At 34.4% G+C, this 20,269-nt stretch overlaps 1 protein-coding gene across 2 annotated transcripts in view; it reads right to left on the bottom strand.

The window, feature by feature from the left end:
- The window catches only part of CSRNP3 (cysteine and serine rich nuclear protein 3), a 190,954-nt gene that overhangs the window by 152,561 nt on the left and 18,124 nt on the right, over positions 1 to 20,269 (bottom strand). The window lies entirely within an intron of this gene.

Raw genomic sequence — 20,269 nt, 5'->3', positions numbered from 1 at the left:
CTATGTCTTTAAATACCACCATTTATGTATGACTCCCAAATCTCATCTCTGAGTTTGAGATTCTTATATCCTCTGCCTACTTTACTCTATAGCTCCACTTGAATAGCTAATAGGCTTTACAAACTTAACTTGTAAAATAATAACAAAAATGAAAGAAAGGAAAACCATAGTCCAGATTTTCTCCTTTACCTCAGTCTTTCCCATTTCAGTAAATGGTATCATTATTTACCGAGTGACTCGTACTAAAGTCCTAGCTCCTTGAGAAATGGTTTATTTCTCAAGAATTGCAGCAGGATAGATACAAGATGAACCTGCAGCATCTTATAGTGATGGGAAGTAAGGAAAGAAAAAAAAAAGAGGCACAGCAAAAGGACACAGAACCTACCCGAAAAAACTCTCAATGGTTAAAGTTGGAATAATTTAAGCAATAAAAATTAATGATATTATTAGATTATAACCCAAAGAATAAAAATGAATATTTATGAGTCTATATTGACATAAATAAAGACTGAATAAATAAATAGGAGATAAGGAACAAAGCTTCCTTACAAAAGAATTCCAAACATATGCAGATACCCTCCCTACTTCAAGAAGTGGAGCTTGATCCCCACCCCCACCTTAAGTGTGAGCTGTATTTAGTAAGTTGCTTCCAAAGAACAGATTATGGTAAAAGAAAAATAGTAATGTTACAGTGGAGAACCCTAGCAGACACCATGTTAATCAAATGACTAACAATATCACCAGTGATACATCATGCTGATATCATTAACTCTCTGATATGATTAAATAAAAAGTATACTTCACTTCTGTAGTATCCTCCACCCAGATCCATAACCCCAGTCGAATCATGAGAAAACACCAGAGAAAAAGAAATGTAAGGAATAATCTATCTGTATTTGTCAAAATAGTCAAGGTCATGAAAAACAAGGAAAGACTGAGAAACTGCCACCAGTGAGAAGAAACTGATGAGATGTGATGACTACATTTGATGTGGTACCCTTGAATAGATCTTAGAATAGGAAAAGGACATTTGTGGATAAACTCTGAACTCTGAAATGAGTCTAGTTTTCTGAACTCTGAAATGGTATATAGTTAATCGTACTATATACCAATGTTAGTTTCTTTGTTTGGGTAAGTGTACCATATTGTGTAAGATGTTAACATCGGGGAAGCTGAGCAAAGGGTCTGTGGGAACATCTCTGTGCTATTTTTGCAATTTTTCCAATAATCTAAAATTATTGCAAAGTAAAAATTTAGTTTAAAAAGCCTAGGAATTCATTTTTATCTCTTTCTTTTAAACCCCACATCCAAACAATCAGTCTCTTCGGTCAGGGGTGTCCAAACTTTTTTCAACGTTTTTCACCAAGGGCCATATGCGGTAAAAGACACAAACAGCCGGGCCACTCACTCGAGGTGAAGTACGTATTGCCTCACCTGGTTTATTTAAGTAAACTAAATATATTTTTGGAATTTGCTGCGGGCCAATACAAAATGGATTGCGGGCCGCAGTTTGGACTCCCCTGCTTTAAGATATATCCTGAATTTGACCATTTCTCATCAAGTCCCCACATCTCTCGCTTCTCCTACCTGACAATAACCTCCCACTTGGTATCTTTGTCTTCTCCTTTGGCTCCCCCACTGCCTATTCAAACAAGTTTAAGCTCTTTACTGACATCTCACATTTGCTCTTCTATCTCTCTAGAAGTCTCTTTCCATTCCACATATTGCATGGCCTCCTCCCTCACTTCATCATGTCTCTATCAAAATAGAATTTTTTTGGAGAAGCCTCTTACTACCATCTTCTTTAAACTAGCCACCCCTATTCCTAAATCCTAACCTTGCTTTATTTTTCTTCATAGCATATTTATGACATTATCATATTACTCACTTATTAGTTTATTATTCTTCTTGACTAGCAATGTAAACATCATGATGGCAGGGAATTTATCTTGTTGAATGAGCAAATAAACACCTATTGCTTGCGACTTATGGGTGAAAGTGTAATTGCACCCAAAGCTGGTAGAAGTATGGGTTTTGCTGCCTTTCTGAAGAAGCAATATACCAATATCTATTGAGTCAATTTTCCTTCTCTGAGAAATCTATCCCATAAAAAGTAAAGCACCAGTATGCAAAGTCATTTTCAAAAGAACATGCATTACAGCCTTGCTCATAAACATAAAAACTAAGCTGAAACAAATGAATGCTCATAGGGGAGAGATTGATTAAAATGTGATATTTCCATACCTTGGAATATTTTGCAGCCATTAAAAAGAATAAAATAAGATCTATAACAAATAACACAGAAAATTTCCATAAAGTATTATTCAATTAAAAAAAAGATGAAGAAAAATTTACATATGGTTCATTTTGAAAAAAAATAGTTGTGGGAATATGTATGTATGTTTATCTATGAATATGATATTAAAAATATAAAAGAATATTAACTAGGTCAATAAGAGTTACCTACCAGAGCAAGAGATATGGATGAAGGACAAAGGGGAAAGAGAGGGAAAAGCCAAGCAAAATAAAAAGAGAGAAAAAAGAAGGGAGAAAGGGAGGAAGACAGAAGATTAAACAAATTCTGTGATATGATATTTATGACCTCACATAAAAATTCATCATGCATGTCTACATTAAAGAGAATTATTCAGGGAAATCAATTTTGAAGCATAAAAATTTGTTTGGACATTGGGCCCACATATTTTTTCAGGCAGAAACCAACTTTTAAATATCAAATTGATTGCCGGGCTCCTTAATTTCAGAGAAAAATAGAAAATCGCTGCTAGAATTGATCAGATTCCCAGGAAATGCATAAATTCTTACAGATGGCCTTAGGAACACAGCTAAACTGCAGAGTGTTAGTCAATGTACTTTCATGCTCAGCTGCAGAAAATAGAAATCAAACCTAAAAAAAGAAAAATCAGTATCTACTGACAAGAATAAAAAAGGAAGATCTTTCCAGCATTTGTTCTCTCAAGTTTTAATGGAGCAGCCTACGCACTGTATCTGTCTTAATTGTGATGGGCATTTTCCCTCTTGGAAACCAGAGGGTTACTGTCCCACAGGGTAGAAATGCCTGAATAAAGTCTTGAATTATTGGTGGGGCTAGCCTGAAAACTTTCATTCTCTTTTAAAAACTGAGGAACAAGTCAGACTTTCTGTCATATAAGAATATGTCCTTACCTCCTGTGCCACAATAAGATGTAAGAAAGCCTCCCAAAGATTCCCCTCTAGAGAGTGCCCAGCATCTAATATTTAATAAATGTTTTTTTTAACTTCTTTACATTTCAGACACATTGCGTGCTGTGGCAGAGTGATCTGGCGCCAAATTGGTCTGCCTGTAACATCATAGAGCACATGGTTCCAATATCAAGTTTAAAGTGTGGATAAAGGAAAGTTGGATCCATTCTAGACATACGATGGATTTCATTACAGAAGTCTATCTGCATATAGACTTCAAGATAGATGACTTTACAATCAAGTGAATTTACCATAAAGTGAATACTGAATGAACTCTGGGTGAATATGTTTAAAAACATGATGAGAGAAAGGCAGAGTCAATGCAGTTGGGAGAGAAATATTAGTGGCATGGTAACATAATAAAAAGTGCGTAGGCTCTAGACTACCAAAAACACAGGTTGACATCTTTCTGATGTTTTTCATCTTTCTTACCCCTGTGACTTTGGGCAAATTACTTAACATGAGTTTCTCCATCTGTTAAATGGGCATATGAACTCTGGTTTTGTATTTTGTAAGGAAGATAAGTAAGGCATTTAAAACAATATGTGACTTATAGCAGATCTTTAATGTGTTAATTCTCTTTATTAACCATAAAAAGGTAAAAAAGGACAGAATAGGATAGGATCTTTAGAAATATTAAAGTCAATTGGTGTGAGACAGTTTCACTATTCATTTATGAAGAATTTTATTGTATATTATAGTGCTGTTTTCAGAAAATAATTTAGATCTTCATGTTTATTAACTATGGGATGAAAATGAATTATTAATATGGTAGCCATTATTATTGGTCGTCCAATATATTTTTAATCCTCCCATTTTTGTTCTGGTATCATACTCTACATCTCATTACTCTTATTACAAAAGTGGTAAATGAATGAGATCTAGCCAATCAAAGGACCTCATACCTTGGCCACTTATTGGTTTAGTGAAAGGCCTGTGACCAAAGCTTGGGTTATCAGTCAGGGTTCAGTTCAGAAAAGAGTCAATACTATGTGATCCAATGGAAGAAATTTCATATAGTGAACTAGATATAAAGTTGGTGTTTTGTTGTTGTTGTTATTGTTTTCTTTCTTTTTTTTTTAAAGAGCTGTGATGCCAAACAAAACAGAGAAAACAAAGGAACTCAGAGATTAGCAACAATAGGAAGATGCTTACACCCGTCTACCTGGAGGCACAAAGGAAGGAGTGATGTCACTAGAGCTCAAGACCTGGTGCTTCCGGGTGAGAGCCAGATCTGTGAGGGAGGCTGCTGCTGCGTGGGGACTGTGACCATAAAAGCAGTGTTATTACAGCAAGGGCTGGAACCAGAGAGAAGCTGCAGTGACCACTGGAAGGAGATACCACCTGATGCATGGATGAGTGGGTTGGAATACTCTGGTTTATCCCTTCATCCTGCTTCCCATTGTCCCACTAGTGCCTTTTATTAGCTAAATCCATATGAAGTCAGAGGAAATGCAATTTTCAGAGGAAGGGCAAGACTGGACCTGAACACAAGTGGACAGACACATAATTGACACATTAAGAAAATCCTCACAAAGACATCAGATATTTCACCATTTATACTGTTGGAGCCAGAAGTGGCAGACACTGCTCCTTAACTTCAAGATCACAGTGCTAGGAAGATGTATATGTCTCGTATGCGGAGGCACATAATCTTTTACAGATCATTAGGAAAAGCTATAACCTCATATGCAGTAGGAGAAAATGAGGACTTCCCATCAAAGAAGAGACACAAATAACAGGGGCTCGGGAGGGCACCTGAGGTTGTCATTTGAGCCCCAGACCATTTTTTCTTGATATGACCCTTGTCTTTCTCAGTTACATAAACTAAGATACCTTTTCTTTATTTAAGCTAGATTGTGTAGGGCTTTTTTCACTTGCAATAAAAAGTCTTGACTAATATGACCATGTTCATTAACTAAATGTTTTAAAGAGATGCTAGGATAAATGCCGAATGTCACCACTAAACAAAATGAAATTAAAGAATGGATATACAGAAAGAGAAATTAAGAAAACAATCCCATTTACAACTGCATCAAAAAATGAAATAAAATACTTAGGAATAAATTTAACCAAGAAAGTAAAAGACCTGTACTCAGAAAATTATAAGACATTGAAGAGAGAAATTAAAGAAGATACAAATGGAAACACATACCATGCTCATGGATAGGAAAGAATTAATAAAGTTAAAATGTCCATACCCAGATGTTTATATATTACTCTGTCCATGCCCAGAGCAATATAAAAATACAACGCAATTCCCTATCAAAATACCAATGGCATTTTTCACAGAACTAGAATAATCCAAAAATTTATTTGGAACCATAAAAGACCCTGAATAGGGTGACCGGTTGTTTCAGTGGTTAGAGCATGGTCCTCATAATACCAAGGTCGCTGGGTCGAGTCCCACATGGACCAGTGAGAAACAACGGCTTAAGCTTGGAGCTGAGCTGCCGATGGGCAGCCGGTTTGCTCAGTGGTTAGAGCACGGTGCTCATAATACCAAGGTTGCTAGTTCGAGTCCCACATGGGCCAGTAAGCTGTGCCCTCCACAACTAGACTGAAAAAACAAAAACAACGACTTGACTTGGAGCTGAGCTGCGCCCCTTACAACTAGATTGAGAAGAAGCAACTTGATGTGGAGCTGATGGGTCCTGGAAAAACACACTAATATTCCCCAATTAAAAATAAATAAATACATAAAAGACCCTGAATAGCCAGCAATCCTGAGAAAGAAGAACAAAGCTGGAGTTATCATGTTACCTGACAACAAATTATACTACAAATCTATAGTAATAAAAAAAGCATGGTATTGACACAAAAACAGACACACAGATCAATGGAACAGAATAGAGAACCCAGAACTAAATCTATGCCTATATGGTTATATAATCTATGACAAAGAAAGCAAGAATTTACATTGGGATAAAGACAGTCTATTTAATAAATAATGCTGGGGAAGCTGGACAGATACAGGCAAAAAAATGAAACTGAATCACCTTCTTATACCATATACAAGAATAAACTCAAAATGGATTAAAGACTTAAATGTAAGACCTGAAACCATAACACTCCTAGAAGAAAATATAGAAAGTAAACTCTCACACATTTCTCTTAGTAATATTTTTACTGATATATCTTCTTGGTCAAGGGAAACAAAATTTAAATAAATCAATGGGAGTATATAAAACTGAAAACTTATTTTGCAGCAAAGGAAACCATCAACAAAACAAAAAGACATCCTACTGAATGGGAGAAAATATTTGGCAATGATACATATGATAAAGCATTAATATCCAAAATTTACTTAAAAACTCATACAACTCAACACCAAAAAAACCCAAACAATCCAATTAAAAAATGGCCAGAGGATATGAATAGACATTTTTTCAAAGACAAACAGATGGCCAACAGACATATGAAAAGATGCTTAACATCACTAATCATCAGAGAAATGCAAATGAAAACCACAATGAGATACCACATCACTCCAGTCAGAATGGCTATCATCAATAAATCAACAAACACAAGTGCTGGTGAGGATGTGGAGAAAAGGGAACGCTTGTACACTGTTGGTGGGATTGCAGATTGGTGCAGCCTCTATGGAAATTAGTATGGAGGTATCTCAAAAAAACTGGGAATGGAACTACCTTATGACCCAGCAATTCCACTCTTAGGTATCTATCCAGAGAAATCCAAAACACTAGTTTATAAAAAATATATGCACCTCCTATGTTTACTGCAGTGCTATTCACAATAGCCAAAATATGGAAACAACTGAAATGCCCATCAATAGATGATTGGATAAAGAAATTGTGTTACATTTCTATAATGGAGTGTTACTCTACCATAAAAACGAATGAAATCTTTTTTTTTGTTTGTTTGTTTTTTGTTTTTGTTTTTTAATTAGTTTCAGGTGCACAAGACAAAGCAAAACTTAGACGTTTATCATTTATATCCCTCACACTGTGTGAACCCCCCTCCCCCCATCCACTATCCCTCTGTACGTTCCCAAAACCTCTCACCTTCCCCTTATCCCCACCCCCCCGCCCCTCTAGCAACCCTCTGTTTTTCCTCCATGTTTCCAAAACTGTCTCTGATTAGTTCATTCACTTATTCTTTTCTTTAGATTCCGCATATAAGTGAGATCATATGGTATTTGTCTTTCTCTTTCTGACTTATTTCACTTAACATAATGTTCTCTAGGTCCATCCATGTTGTTGCAAATGGTAAGATTTCTTTCTTCTTTTATGGCTGCGTAATACTCCATTGTATAAATATACCACAGTTTCTTAATCCAGTCATCTACTGATGGGCATTTCGGTTGTTTCCAGGTCTTGGCTATTGTGTATAGTGCTGCAATAAACATAGGAGTGCATAAAGATTTTTTAATTGGAATTTTGGATTTCTCCGGATAGATACCTAGGAGTGGGATTGCTGGATCATAAGGTAGTTCCATTTTCAGATTTTTGAGATACCTCCAAACTGTTTTCCATAGTGGCTGCACCAATCTGCATTCCCACCAACAGTGCACCAGCGTTCCCTTTTCTCCGCATCCACGCCAGCACTTAAAACGAATGAAATCTTACCATTTGCAACAACATGGATGAACCTAGAGGATATTATGCTAAATGAAATAAGTCAGACTTAGAAAGACAAATGCCAGACAATCTCACCTAATGGGGAATCTAAAGAATAAACAAGCAAATAAAATAGAAATAGACTCATAAATACAGAGAAAAAATTGATGGTTGCGAGACAGGAGGGGGTTGGGGAATGGGTGAGAAGGTGAACGGATTAGAAATAACAAATTGTAGTCATAAAATAGTCACGGGATATGAAATATAGTTTGGGGAATATAATCAATAATGTTGTAAAGACTATGTAGGGTGTCAGACAGGTATTGGACTTATCGGGGATCACTTCATAGATTATATAAATGCCTAACCACTGCGCTGTACACCTGAAACTAATATAAAATACTACTGAATGTAAACTGTAATTAAATATATATATGAGGTCTGACAATTAAGTCACGAACTTGTTGCAACGACATTGCTAACTTTTTTCTTTACATCAGAGGGATTATTCATTATGGATTTGTACCAACTGAACAAATAACCAGCTTTACTATTTGGAAGCACTGAAAAGGCTGCGTGAAAAAGTTAGATGACCTGAACTTTTCACCAATAATTCATGGCTCTTGCATCACGACAATGCACCAGCTCACATGGCACTGTCTGTGAGGGAGTTTTTAGCCAGTAAACAAATAACTGTATTGGAACACCCTCCCTACTCACCTGATCTGGCCCCCAATGACTTCTTTATTAACCCAAAGATAAAGGAAATATTGAAAGGAAGACATTTTGATGACATTCAGGACATGAAGGGTAATACGACGACAGCTCAGATGGCCATTCCAGAAAAAGAGTTCCAGAATTGCTTTGAAGGGTGGACTAGACACTGGTGTCGGTGCATAGCTTCCCAAGGGTACTTCGAAGGTGACCATAGTGATATTCAGCAATGAGGTACTATGTATATATTTATATATATTCACACGATATAAAGTACAGCATAGGGAATATAGTCAATGGTATTGTAACAGATATGTATGTCAGAGGGGTAGTAGACTTGGTGGAGTTATCACTTTGTGAGGGGTGTAAATGTCTAAATCATTACGCTGTTTGGTACACTTGAAACTAATAAAATTAAATTTTAAAAAGGAATGGATATAGTCATGATTAGTAGTAAAAGAAGTTAAGTGAACGTGGTTATGCTGCCAGGTCTTGGCTGACCATAACACTGAATGACTTCTCTTTTATCTTAAACAGAAAATTTAAATAGCATGTGTGTGTGAGTGTGTATAATTTCTCCCAGCCTTTTAAGATAGAGGAGCCAGTTGATTTCTTTGATTCATGCCTGTAATCAGACTACAAAAAGAATGTAGATCAATGCCAGATGGAGGCTATCAAAACAAAAATTGTCCACAAAGAAACAAAAATGTATTTAAACTGCAGCCACAATATGTGGGATGCTAAACAGAGAATTTTGTCCTTTTATCCTACCTTAGCAATCAAGGAAAGATTTTTTTTAAATAAAATAAGTGGATGATTTATCCTTTAATCCATTTGCAAAAAAAAAACCTAAAGGAGGCCCAGTCAATACTGTATCTATTTATTTGTACTGAATACTAATGTTTCTATATTTTCCTCCTTTTGCATGAAGCAATATCTACACTTCATCTTTTCACTACTCCCCAGTGAAGTGGAAAATTGAAATCCATGGGTTTTGAGTTATAGGATAGAAATCCTTGGAATCCTAAAGGTGGTTAACAATGTTTTGTTTGTTTAATTATCTAGAATTGGGAGTCAAATTTTACTTGACAATAAGTATTTTTTTTTTTTCTTTTTTTAAGAATTAACTTATAACCACAAAACCCGTCTGCTTCCATTTAATGATGTACCCTCTCCAGGTCAAAGTTTCCTGGATATCAGAGTTAATTTTTCTCTATTCTACACACTAAACCAGTTGAAAATGATACTTCCCATGTCTGTTCATCTTGATTTCTCATCTAGCATGTATATTTCCTGGGACAGGAGGACACTTTTACTGTCTGTACTCTGTAATACATTTGCAATGTGGTCTTCAATAAACAGTGCTCCATTAATTCTTTTAAGAATAGAATCTTAAAAAAAAAAAAAAAAAGAAGAATAGAATCTTAACAGACTCGTGATATATGTGAGGATTTATATCCCTTCAGTCATGGCAGGTACTAAGCGCAGGTACATGAGAGTTTTGGCATTTAGCAAAACTAATTTTAGTGGCAATGAGCATAGATATGCTGTACTTGACCAGAATCTCAATCTCTACCACTTTCAATTGTATTTTATTTTATCCTAACTAGTATTAATGTAGATGAGGCCTATAAAACCACCTGTATTTAATGCAGAAAAGCTTTTTGGTTTTCTTTTTAATTAAGGCATGAAAATATTTTAAAAACTTAGGAACTCAGCAAGGAAAGTAAACTGCAAGGAAAAAATAAAATCACAAAACTCTATTTTGGGTAAAGTAACAGTAAAATATGGAAAGATATATGGCATTCCTGGAATTGAAAGGCAATATTGTTAAGATGTCAATCTTGACAATGTTCTTTTAAAAATTCTAATAATAATCATGTGAGAATAACTTATAGAGTCTTTAAAGAGTATGATAATGTATTATGTTTCTGTTCGCAGTATTGATTAAAGAAAATTGGGAACTCCTATGTAAGAAGATAAAACTTACTACAGAGTCATAATATAATGCTATTATTAGTTTAGGAATAACCATACATGAAATAGAAAGGAAACCACAGACACTGATCGTATGTGTAAAAATCAATTCAACATAAGAATTGAATTTCAAATCAATAGGAAATATTACATTAATCAATATATGATTTTAAAAATTAGTCAATTATCTTCCTCTCTTATACAATATGCCAACATAATTTTCAAATGGTCTAAAGATTTAGATACGTAATAAAAATTATCAAAGTGCTAGAAAAGATTATTTGTGTGCAATTTATTTTGGGAGCAGAGAAGGCTTGCCTAACAAGCATTTCCTAAGGGCCAAATCTGTGATATCTCTAACCACATACACATATTTCTATGGCAAACATAAAAAGTTAAAGGAAAAATGAAAAGATAGGAAAGATACTGTAAATGTGTTAATCAAGTAATCCTTAATATTACAAAACAATGAAAAAGAAAATCACCATAATAAAAGAGAACCAAAATAGAAAATTTACACACTCACAAAAATAAATAAATAAATATATAAAGAATCAGCTTCCTAGTATTCAGAAAAATTCAAGTTAAAACACCAATGGATTATCAGTTTTTACTTACCAAATTGGCCAAGTTATACAGTATGTATGTACATATACATGTATGCACAAAGCAAGAGAGACAGAGACAGAGAGAGAAAGAGAGAGAGAGAAATGAATACCTAGTTTGACCAGATGTTGGAGAAACAGGCATTCTATTACTAGAAGTAGGCATATGAATTGGTAAAGCTTTGGAGGGCAATTAAAAGGATGCCCTTTCAACTATGATTTCCATCTTAGGGATTTATCCTAAGATATATTTATAAGCATGTCATAACAGCAGGACTTCTAGAAAGCCATTACAATGAATGAATACAATAAGTCTTGTTAGGCTAAAATATATGAAAACAAATTGAGAAAACGGATATTGTGAAGTATTGAAAAATATATAAATAACAAAAACCACTTACAATTCCACTATCCATAGAACACTTCTCTTAAGATTTATTATATTTCTATAGGAAATATGTGTTTCTCTTTCACTTCTGCATCTTACTACATTCATACCTCACACATAAGGTTTTATAAATAGGATGAAACTGTAATAGAATTTTGCAAACTTCTTTATTAATCTGAATGTATTTTTCATGTCAATAAATACATTCATTCCACTGTTTTTATTGGCCACAAAGTAATTCACTGCATGGGTTTTCATAGATTATTTGACCAACTGCATAGTATATCAGTTCTGTACAATTTTTTACCATAAGAAAAAATACTGCAAAAACTCATCTTTAAAGCTACAGCTTTTGATATATTTGGCTTTTTAAAGTAATAAATAAAAACATATTGATTAAAATATTTCAAAGTTCTAATCTTAGAATACTGAATTCTAACTTACAAAAATTTTAAAGGTCAATAAACTACATAGGGAGTAAGGGGTGTGATTTTGATTATACAGACAATACTATATGCATAAATAAAAAGTGTATTAACATCAGATATGGAAACAATTTTTTCTTGGGTTTGTACCTATTAAAGGACACCCCAATTGAATCCAACAGTCTTAATTAATTTTAGACAATTAGTTAGCCTATTTCAGACCACTCGTGTCATTTTTAAGATGTCAGAAATCATTTGACTGTCATGTCATATCTAGGAAAAAGTCATGAGCATGCCAACCAAAATAATCTTATTTAGTACCTAACACTGTGAGAATAATATGAAATAATTTGTTTGAAGTATCTAGCACAATGTCGGGCAAATGACGAAATTATTGCATATAATCAAGTTTGGTATTATGATTATTAACATTAAACAATGTAGGGGAATATAGGACACACCACACTTGCCACCAAGGAGCTTAAAGAATTTGTAATTATAAATTGCAACCATTTCCATTTTCTAGCTGCAAAGCTAGTAAATGCTAAAAAAGAGCTATTCTGCTGCAAATAACAATGTTTACCTGTGTTTATCATTTTGGGATTCCATTTATTCTTTAATTTTTCATCAAACATTTGCTTATCTCATATTGAGGGGAATTTTAAAATATACAGGCTTCTTTATTAGTGTCCATAAATTACTTAGTCAAGTTTACTCCCTAGGCTTCCTTTGGCAATCTCTCCAACTTTATGCATTTTTTTAAAAATCTAGGCCAAATGTATGATGTCTTATGTAGCCATGATCTTAGCATAGCATTTAATTTTAGTACTGATTAATGACCAACATAACTAGCAGCCTAATCATCAACTTTTCTGCTAAGTATCAAGTCCTTAAAATGTGTGTATGCCAATATATATATGATATACATAGTATATATATATATGTAATATATCACATATATTATAATAACATCATTTGGCTTGGAGATAGTACACATAGCAGATGAAAATGTGTATATATAAAATATGTACTACTCTCTTCAAGCCAAAATGACGTCATAGAAATAGCAAATAGCAGAAAGTCAGATCTGACATAGCAAGAAGGTAATGGACAACATATTGGGGGAAATCATGAACTAGGCTATGCCAGAAAAATTAGCTATGTTAAAATTAATAATTATTATTTCATCCAAACCTACTTCCTCAAAGATGGAATCAAGTACCCCCAACGCTGACATCATTAAGATTTAAAGTCTATACATTTTTTTTTAATGTAGAAGTTACAGGTATTAGAGCAAATTTAAAGATGAAATATATTAAGTATTCTCTCATTGTGAATACTTCAAAGGAATTTTACTAATATGATTTAAAATTAAAATATGTGCATTTTCATGTTACAATTAATTCTACCAACATTATTGTCCAATCATGGCATAAAAGTATATAGCACTGCATGCATTTCTGGTCTCCATGATGTCACAAATAATGGGAGCCACTACTGTATTTCGATCAGAAATATCAGAAATATCTAGTGCTTTTAACACTCTGCCTAGCAATCTTCACCAGCACTCACAGTGCTTTGGAAATTATTTTCATAGAGTTTGGGGTTTTTGTGGAGGGGAGAGAGGTCATGCTAATTTAGACCACAGCAGCTATCCATTAAGGACCTTAAAGTGATTTACTAATAGTTTATTATAAAACCCAAGTTTCATAATATTTCATTATATTCCTAAAATTGTAAATTACAAACATCAATCTTTATTACTGTCCCATTATTATATTTGTGAGGTAAGATAAAACCAAATGCAAAGAATTGAGTTTCCATTTCAAGTTTAACTCACTACAAATACTTTCTTACCTCAAAATTAAATATCATTAAAAGAAAATGACTTTCTAGGATTTATGTGTTGGTTTGGTTGAAAACCCAGTATTTATCTTTTGTTATATTTATTATGATTGCTCTTCCTTCGTTACATTTAAAAACTACACTTTTAATCTTAATTCAACTCTCAATGAAATTCAGTAAATTTGAGACATTTAATTGTTCTAGTTCATTGCAGCTCACTATCAGTGAACATATAAAACATACAGTACAATGATTCTAGAGCCCTAAAACATTCCCAGTTTATTCCCAAATTCCTGAGGCAAGAAAAGAAGTAATAGTTTCAGAGTACAAACATGTACTTTCCAGACTGAAATGGTTAAATATTGCAGCCAATTCAGAAATAGCACCAACAGGCTCCTATTTTTTTTCTTTTTTTAAGCAGGACCATGTTTAATTCTCTTCTGCGTTCACATGCACGCAAATACATTTTCCTTAAGCTGTCAGAAAGCATCAGATTGCCTGATCTGCATGATGAATTTTAAAATCTTTTGAGAAACACAAGGACATTTGCTTCAGGCATTATGATTTCATCATCACAATCATAAACAAGTATAAAGCCAACCAATCTCTGGTACCCAAATCAAAGCTGAAATTTAGATACATTTTTTAAGTCATGATATATTGCAGTTGGGCAGTCATTTATTTATTGCCATGATTACTCCTAGGCGACCCCAAAATAAGAATGTGATTCTAGTCAAGAGGTTTGTAAAATGCAAATACTCTAAGAAATATTTCTAAACAAACTACACTGCCTGATGAAAATATTCTGATCACAAAAGTAAAGATGGTATCTTTAATATTAATATTTAATAGTAACTTTCATTTTTGTGCTCTTTATGAAATAAAGCTACAATATCAATTCCACGTATGAACATCCTGAGTAAATAATAGATGTGGGAAATTGGAAGATTTTCTATGATGTACTTCTTATGTTAATAGAGCCCTGTCTCTTGAATGATGTGAGAAATACTACCATTAACACCACCAAGACTACCTTAACACATAGTTTTTTATGATAGCTAACTGAGCTAAAATCACAAGTGATAAGCATTTTTCTAGATTCACTATGATATTAATATATAAAATGTTATGTGAAATTCGATCCAATTGTGCTTTCAAATTTAAAGCCAAATTCAAGTTAAGTTTTTCAGAGCTTAAAACAAATAAGCAAATAAAAAGCCTATTCTGTACCTAGCCAGCAAATGGAATATAATTACTCCATTCAATCAGAAGCTGTGACTAGGTGACTCTAATCGAAATGCAAGGTAAGTGGGTTTCTGAGGTCTTGAATTATTGAACAAGTAATGTAGGGCCCTGGAGTTCAAGGAATGGAAAGATATCATTATTTTTTATTTTTATTTCTTTTGGTGGGGGGAGCCCAAGATGTCCATTCACCCCTCTGGCAAAAGTGGAATGTACAAAGGTTTTAGTTTTAAAGTAAATGAAGTAACCCTGGATTTGTTAGTTCCTGTTAAAGATGCACATTGAATGCTTCATCTCACCTTCTTTTCATTGTAACACTTTCACATTATCACAAGCAGCATTATGTCACCAAGACAAACCAATTTCCTTCATACAAATGTAAAACAACATGTTTGCTGTAAGATATTTCCATCAATGTCAGTAACATACAATGAAAGTCTCAAGAGTGTGCCCTGTCACTTACTTATAGAAAGGGGAAGGCAAATTGTTTATTCACACTCAACTAAATTATCTGTTCACTATTTCTTTAGCTCATTGAATTTATTCATAAACTCATCACTGGTACTATATTACATCTAGGACATAGCACTTTCACCAGAAACCAACTTAAAAAAAAAAAAAAAAAAAGGCAAAAGGAGATAAGACGCCAATTACTTTTACCGAATGATGGACTCATTCATCCTATTTCTAAGAGGAGCTGGCACAAAAGATAAAGCCATGTCTTTCACTTGATGATTGGGTCCCTCTGCTTGTAGCCAGTGATGTAACAGACCCATCAGAGACTCCAGAAATCTCCAATGAAATCCTCTGCTACTAGCTCACATTTGGATTTTTGTCAAGTTACCTTCCACAGACTTCAGTCTCCACATCTGTAAAACAACTTATGTGCTGAGGGGAAGAGTTGTGGGTGGGTCTTTTTTCATAGCTTTCCAGGTTTAAGATTTTTTTTTTTTGGGGGGGGTAGGGGGGTTTGTATTAGTACCTTTTTTATTAGTTTCAGGTGTACAAAACAATGTAATAGTTAGACATTTATCATTTATATCCCTCACACAGTGATAACCCCCTTCCTCAATCTACTACCCCTCTGACATTGCATAGAGCCATTACATTTCCACTGTCTCTATTCCTAATGCTGTACTCCACTTCTCAGGCTTAAGATTTATTATGATGACTTTCTTTCTAATGTTTGGAACACAAATGAAGATATGATGCATTCTTTCATTATCTCAAAAGGATAAAATACCCATGCTCATTGTTAAGAACTTTATAGTAAATGGCATATAACAGGATTTGTCCAAATACCAGATATGTTCAGTATACGAATGTAAATAATCATAGATAAGAATGTACTTAGCTGTATTTTCAAATAAGTAACCCCCCCTTTTTTTTAAGACAATAAAACTAGGCATCGGGGTGGCCAGAGGGCTCAGTTGGTTAGAGTACGAGCTCTCAACAAGGTTGCTGGTTCAATTCCCGCATGGGATGGTGGGCTGCGCCCTCTGCAAAAAGATTGAAAATCACAACTGGACTTGGAGCTGAGCTGCACCCTCCACAACTAGATTGAAGGAAAATGACTTGGAGCTGATGGGCCCTGGAGAAACACACTGTTCCCCAATATTCCCCAATAAAATTTAAAAAACAAAACAAAACAAAAAAACTAGGCATCAATTAAAAAATATATATATATGGGAGTCAGCCTAGATGTTGCCAAAGGCCCTTGGTTCTAATCTTCTTTGAATTCATAATGAGGGTTGATTCCTTACTATTGTTTCTATCTTAGTAAGTTACACAGAGAGCATTGGAGCCTCTCAAAAAAATTTAAATGAGTTCTCTTCCACAAGTTGCCCAACTCTATAAAATAAATAATAAGGTTTTATATTGGAGATCAAGATAAAATAGCACAGAGTAACAGAAACCCCCATAGGTCACATATTTCATCTATCCTTCCTTTCTCCTCCTTCCCATTTACCCTGAATCATGGTTCTGATCACACATTCTATTACAAGTTGTTTGGTGATGCCTATCTCCATTTCCTTACAGAGAAGTATCAGCAAATATTTCCCTCAAAACCCTGGAAATTTCACAAAGAAAAGTACATTAACAGCAGTGCTGGAAAATGCTCATCAAACTTTGTAGCTGCTTTCTTTACCAGTCTAACTTCTCCTCTGTAAACATCAGATGTCTCCACCTCCACAGACTCTCATAATGGTGATGAAACAGAAAAATTATAACCAAATAGCAAAATAATTGTCAAATAGTTTTTTATCAAAATATAAACCACTCTTCACTCCAACTTTTGCCCTTCCAGAGAACTGTTCAGGTGCTCATTACAAGCATCTGACCTATAATTTTTCAAGCCCCTCTAAACCACCAGCACATCATTTTCATCTGGAAAGCATCTTGAGCCACAGTTGTAAGACCTGATGGTGTTTAAATGAACATTATAGGTACTTTGCGAACTCACAAGCTATAGAAATCAATAGGCATCTTGCATAGAGAAGTCCTGCAATTGATTTTTCCGGGAGAGTCAATTTGTAATTTTAGTAGAGGCATAGACACCAGGGAGGTTGTAAGCATGCTGGAGGTTAAAAAGAATCATAGGTGTCTGGAAACTACCGCACTGCACTAAGTGAGGTGGTATCTCAAAGAAGTAGGGTCGAGATTGATGATGTTTTTCAGGACTGGCTAAAGGGAAAAACTTGAAGAATACACTAGGACACATTTGCAATGCCCCGGGGCTTAGAGAAGGAAAGCTTACACAGAAAACGGATTTAATACAGTGCTCCTGAAGATCTTTATTTTAAATGTACGTATATACTGTTGCTTTTTCTAAGGATTAAAACATCCAGTGCACTAATTCTCACCAGCTTTTAAAAACTAAATTGAAATTATAAAAATGATATACTGCATACTTGAAATCTGCCAAGAGGGTATATTTCAAGTGTTCTCACCACCACTACCAAAAAAAAAAAAAAAAGAAAGAAAAAGAAAGAATGTGAGGTGATGGATGTGTTAATTAAACATAAGTTGAATACCTTAAATATATACAACCTTCATTTGTCAATAAAAATGAAATAAATAGAATTGTCTGAAATTAATCTATTCACTCAATGAAGAAGTCTCAGCACCATTCAGTGCTCAGTACTCTTCTATGCACCATGGGTGACAGTGAGGTGTGTCCTCTACGGTCACTGAGAGGAAGGAGTGGAAAGGCTATGGATCCATCTCAAATACACTTATCCCCCTCAAGTCCCTGACTGAAAATAACCTTTCACTGTAACTAAAAAATCTTGTTCTTAAAACAGCTATTGTTTTCTCCTTCTCCCAAATGCTCCTTCACCACCTCCTTATTTTTTGTATACTTCCACAAGTTCATAAAAAGTTGTACTTTAGTCAAGAGCTTAATAATACAAAGACTAAACATTCTTACAAATTATACCTATTTTTATTCTAAATGTTTCTAACAGTGATGAGGGAGAATTCATGACTACCAAACAAACTTCTGAATTCTTGGGGGGGATGATTAAAAACGGAATTCCAGGGGTCACAGAGCCACATTGTATAAACTTTAGGTTAAATTTTAAAAGGCTGTTTTGGTGAGTTAAAAAACCCCAAACCAAATTCCCCAGAAAAATAATGCTAGAAAAAAACTATTATGGGGGGGAGAACACCAACTATTTTGTGTTGGCTAATTTGTACGTTTACTTATGGAATGCAGCTTCAGAGGGAGTTTATAAGCATCATCCTATGAAGGTGAAGTTATGGGGCTCTTACTGACCTTGTTGAATTATGCTGTGCATGATTCTAACTCTTCTAAATTTAATGTGGAGATCCTCTTTCCGCAAATGACTGTGGTTGAATGGACACAGAGACGTTGGAAAAGATTCACCTATTTAAAATCTTCATGTGCACATCTGTTACAAAAAATGCAACTACAAATGGCTAGAATTTTAAGTCAGAACATTTCACATTAAGCTATGTGATGTTCACATTGACAGCTGAGAAAAAGTACATGTGTGTAGAAAGCTGCACTTAACTGTAGTGCATGAATCTGGCCTTGAATCTGAGGTTTACCAGGGTCCAAACATCTGCAGTCTCAGGAATTTCCAACCCTTGACTTCTTTTATTTAATTTTTTTATATTAGTTTCAGGTGTACAAAACATCACAATGATTATGTATATATTATTTTCCCTGAAAATTATTTTCGTGTTTCCCCGAAAATAAGACCAGGTCTTATACAGTATTTCCCCCAAAATAAGACTGAGTTTTATATTAATTTTTGCTCCAAAAGATGCATTAGAATGTATTTTCAGAGGAAGTCTTATTTTTCATGTACAATAATCTAGATTTATTCAAATACAGTCATGTCATCTTTTTCTGGAACATCGTCATAACGTACTAAATGCATCCGTCTGGCTGACAATCTTAACTGGGGCTTATTTTGGGGTAGGTCTTATTTTCGGGGAAACATAGTATATATGCATATATATGCATACATACACACATGTATATAAATGTATTTAATTATAATTGACATTCAATGTTATGCTACATCATCTTCAGGTGTATAGAGCAGTGGTCAGGCATCTACACAATCTATGAAGTGATCCCCCCATAAGTCTAGTACCCATCTGGTACCCCACATAATCTTTTCAACATTACTGATTATATTTCCCATACTCCACTTCATATCCCCATGACTATTTTGTGACTACCAATTTGTATTTTCTAATTACTTCGCTTTCTCCCGCATTCCCCATTCCCCCTCCCATCTAACAACCATCAGTTTTTTTCTCTGTATCTGAGTCTATTTCTGTTTTGTTTGCTCATTTATTCTGTTCTTTAGATTCTACATAGAAGTGAGAACATATGGTGTTTGTCTTTCTCAGTCTGACTTATTTCACTTAGCATAATATTCTCTAGGTCGATCCATGTTGTTGCAAATGGTAAGATTTAGTTCTTTTTTATGGCAGAGTAATATGCCATTGTATATATGTACCACAGTTTCTTTATTTAATCATCTATTGTTCTTTTAAAAGCCAACATCATTTTACTAAGAAGTCAATGTGTTGTACTCAGCCCTACAAGTGATCCACAGCTCACTGACCCGTATTAGAAGTTCAAAAGAGCTCAACTGATTAGATTTCGAAAGATGGATCTATTTCAGAAAGCTGAAAACACATATGAAATAATTTTCAACTGTTATCTGCTTACCTTCCATTGGACTCATTTCTGCCTGTCACACTTACTCC

Source organism: Rhinolophus sinicus, chromosome 17 (genome assembly GCF_057876585.1).
Source record: "Rhinolophus sinicus isolate RSI-liver-muscle chromosome 17, RSI-T2T, whole genome shotgun sequence".
Lineage (NCBI taxonomy): Eukaryota > Metazoa > Chordata > Mammalia > Chiroptera > Rhinolophidae > Rhinolophus > Rhinolophus sinicus.
The sequence above is the reverse complement of the archived record's forward strand: the minus strand, read 5'-3'. Positions and strand labels throughout refer to the sequence as shown.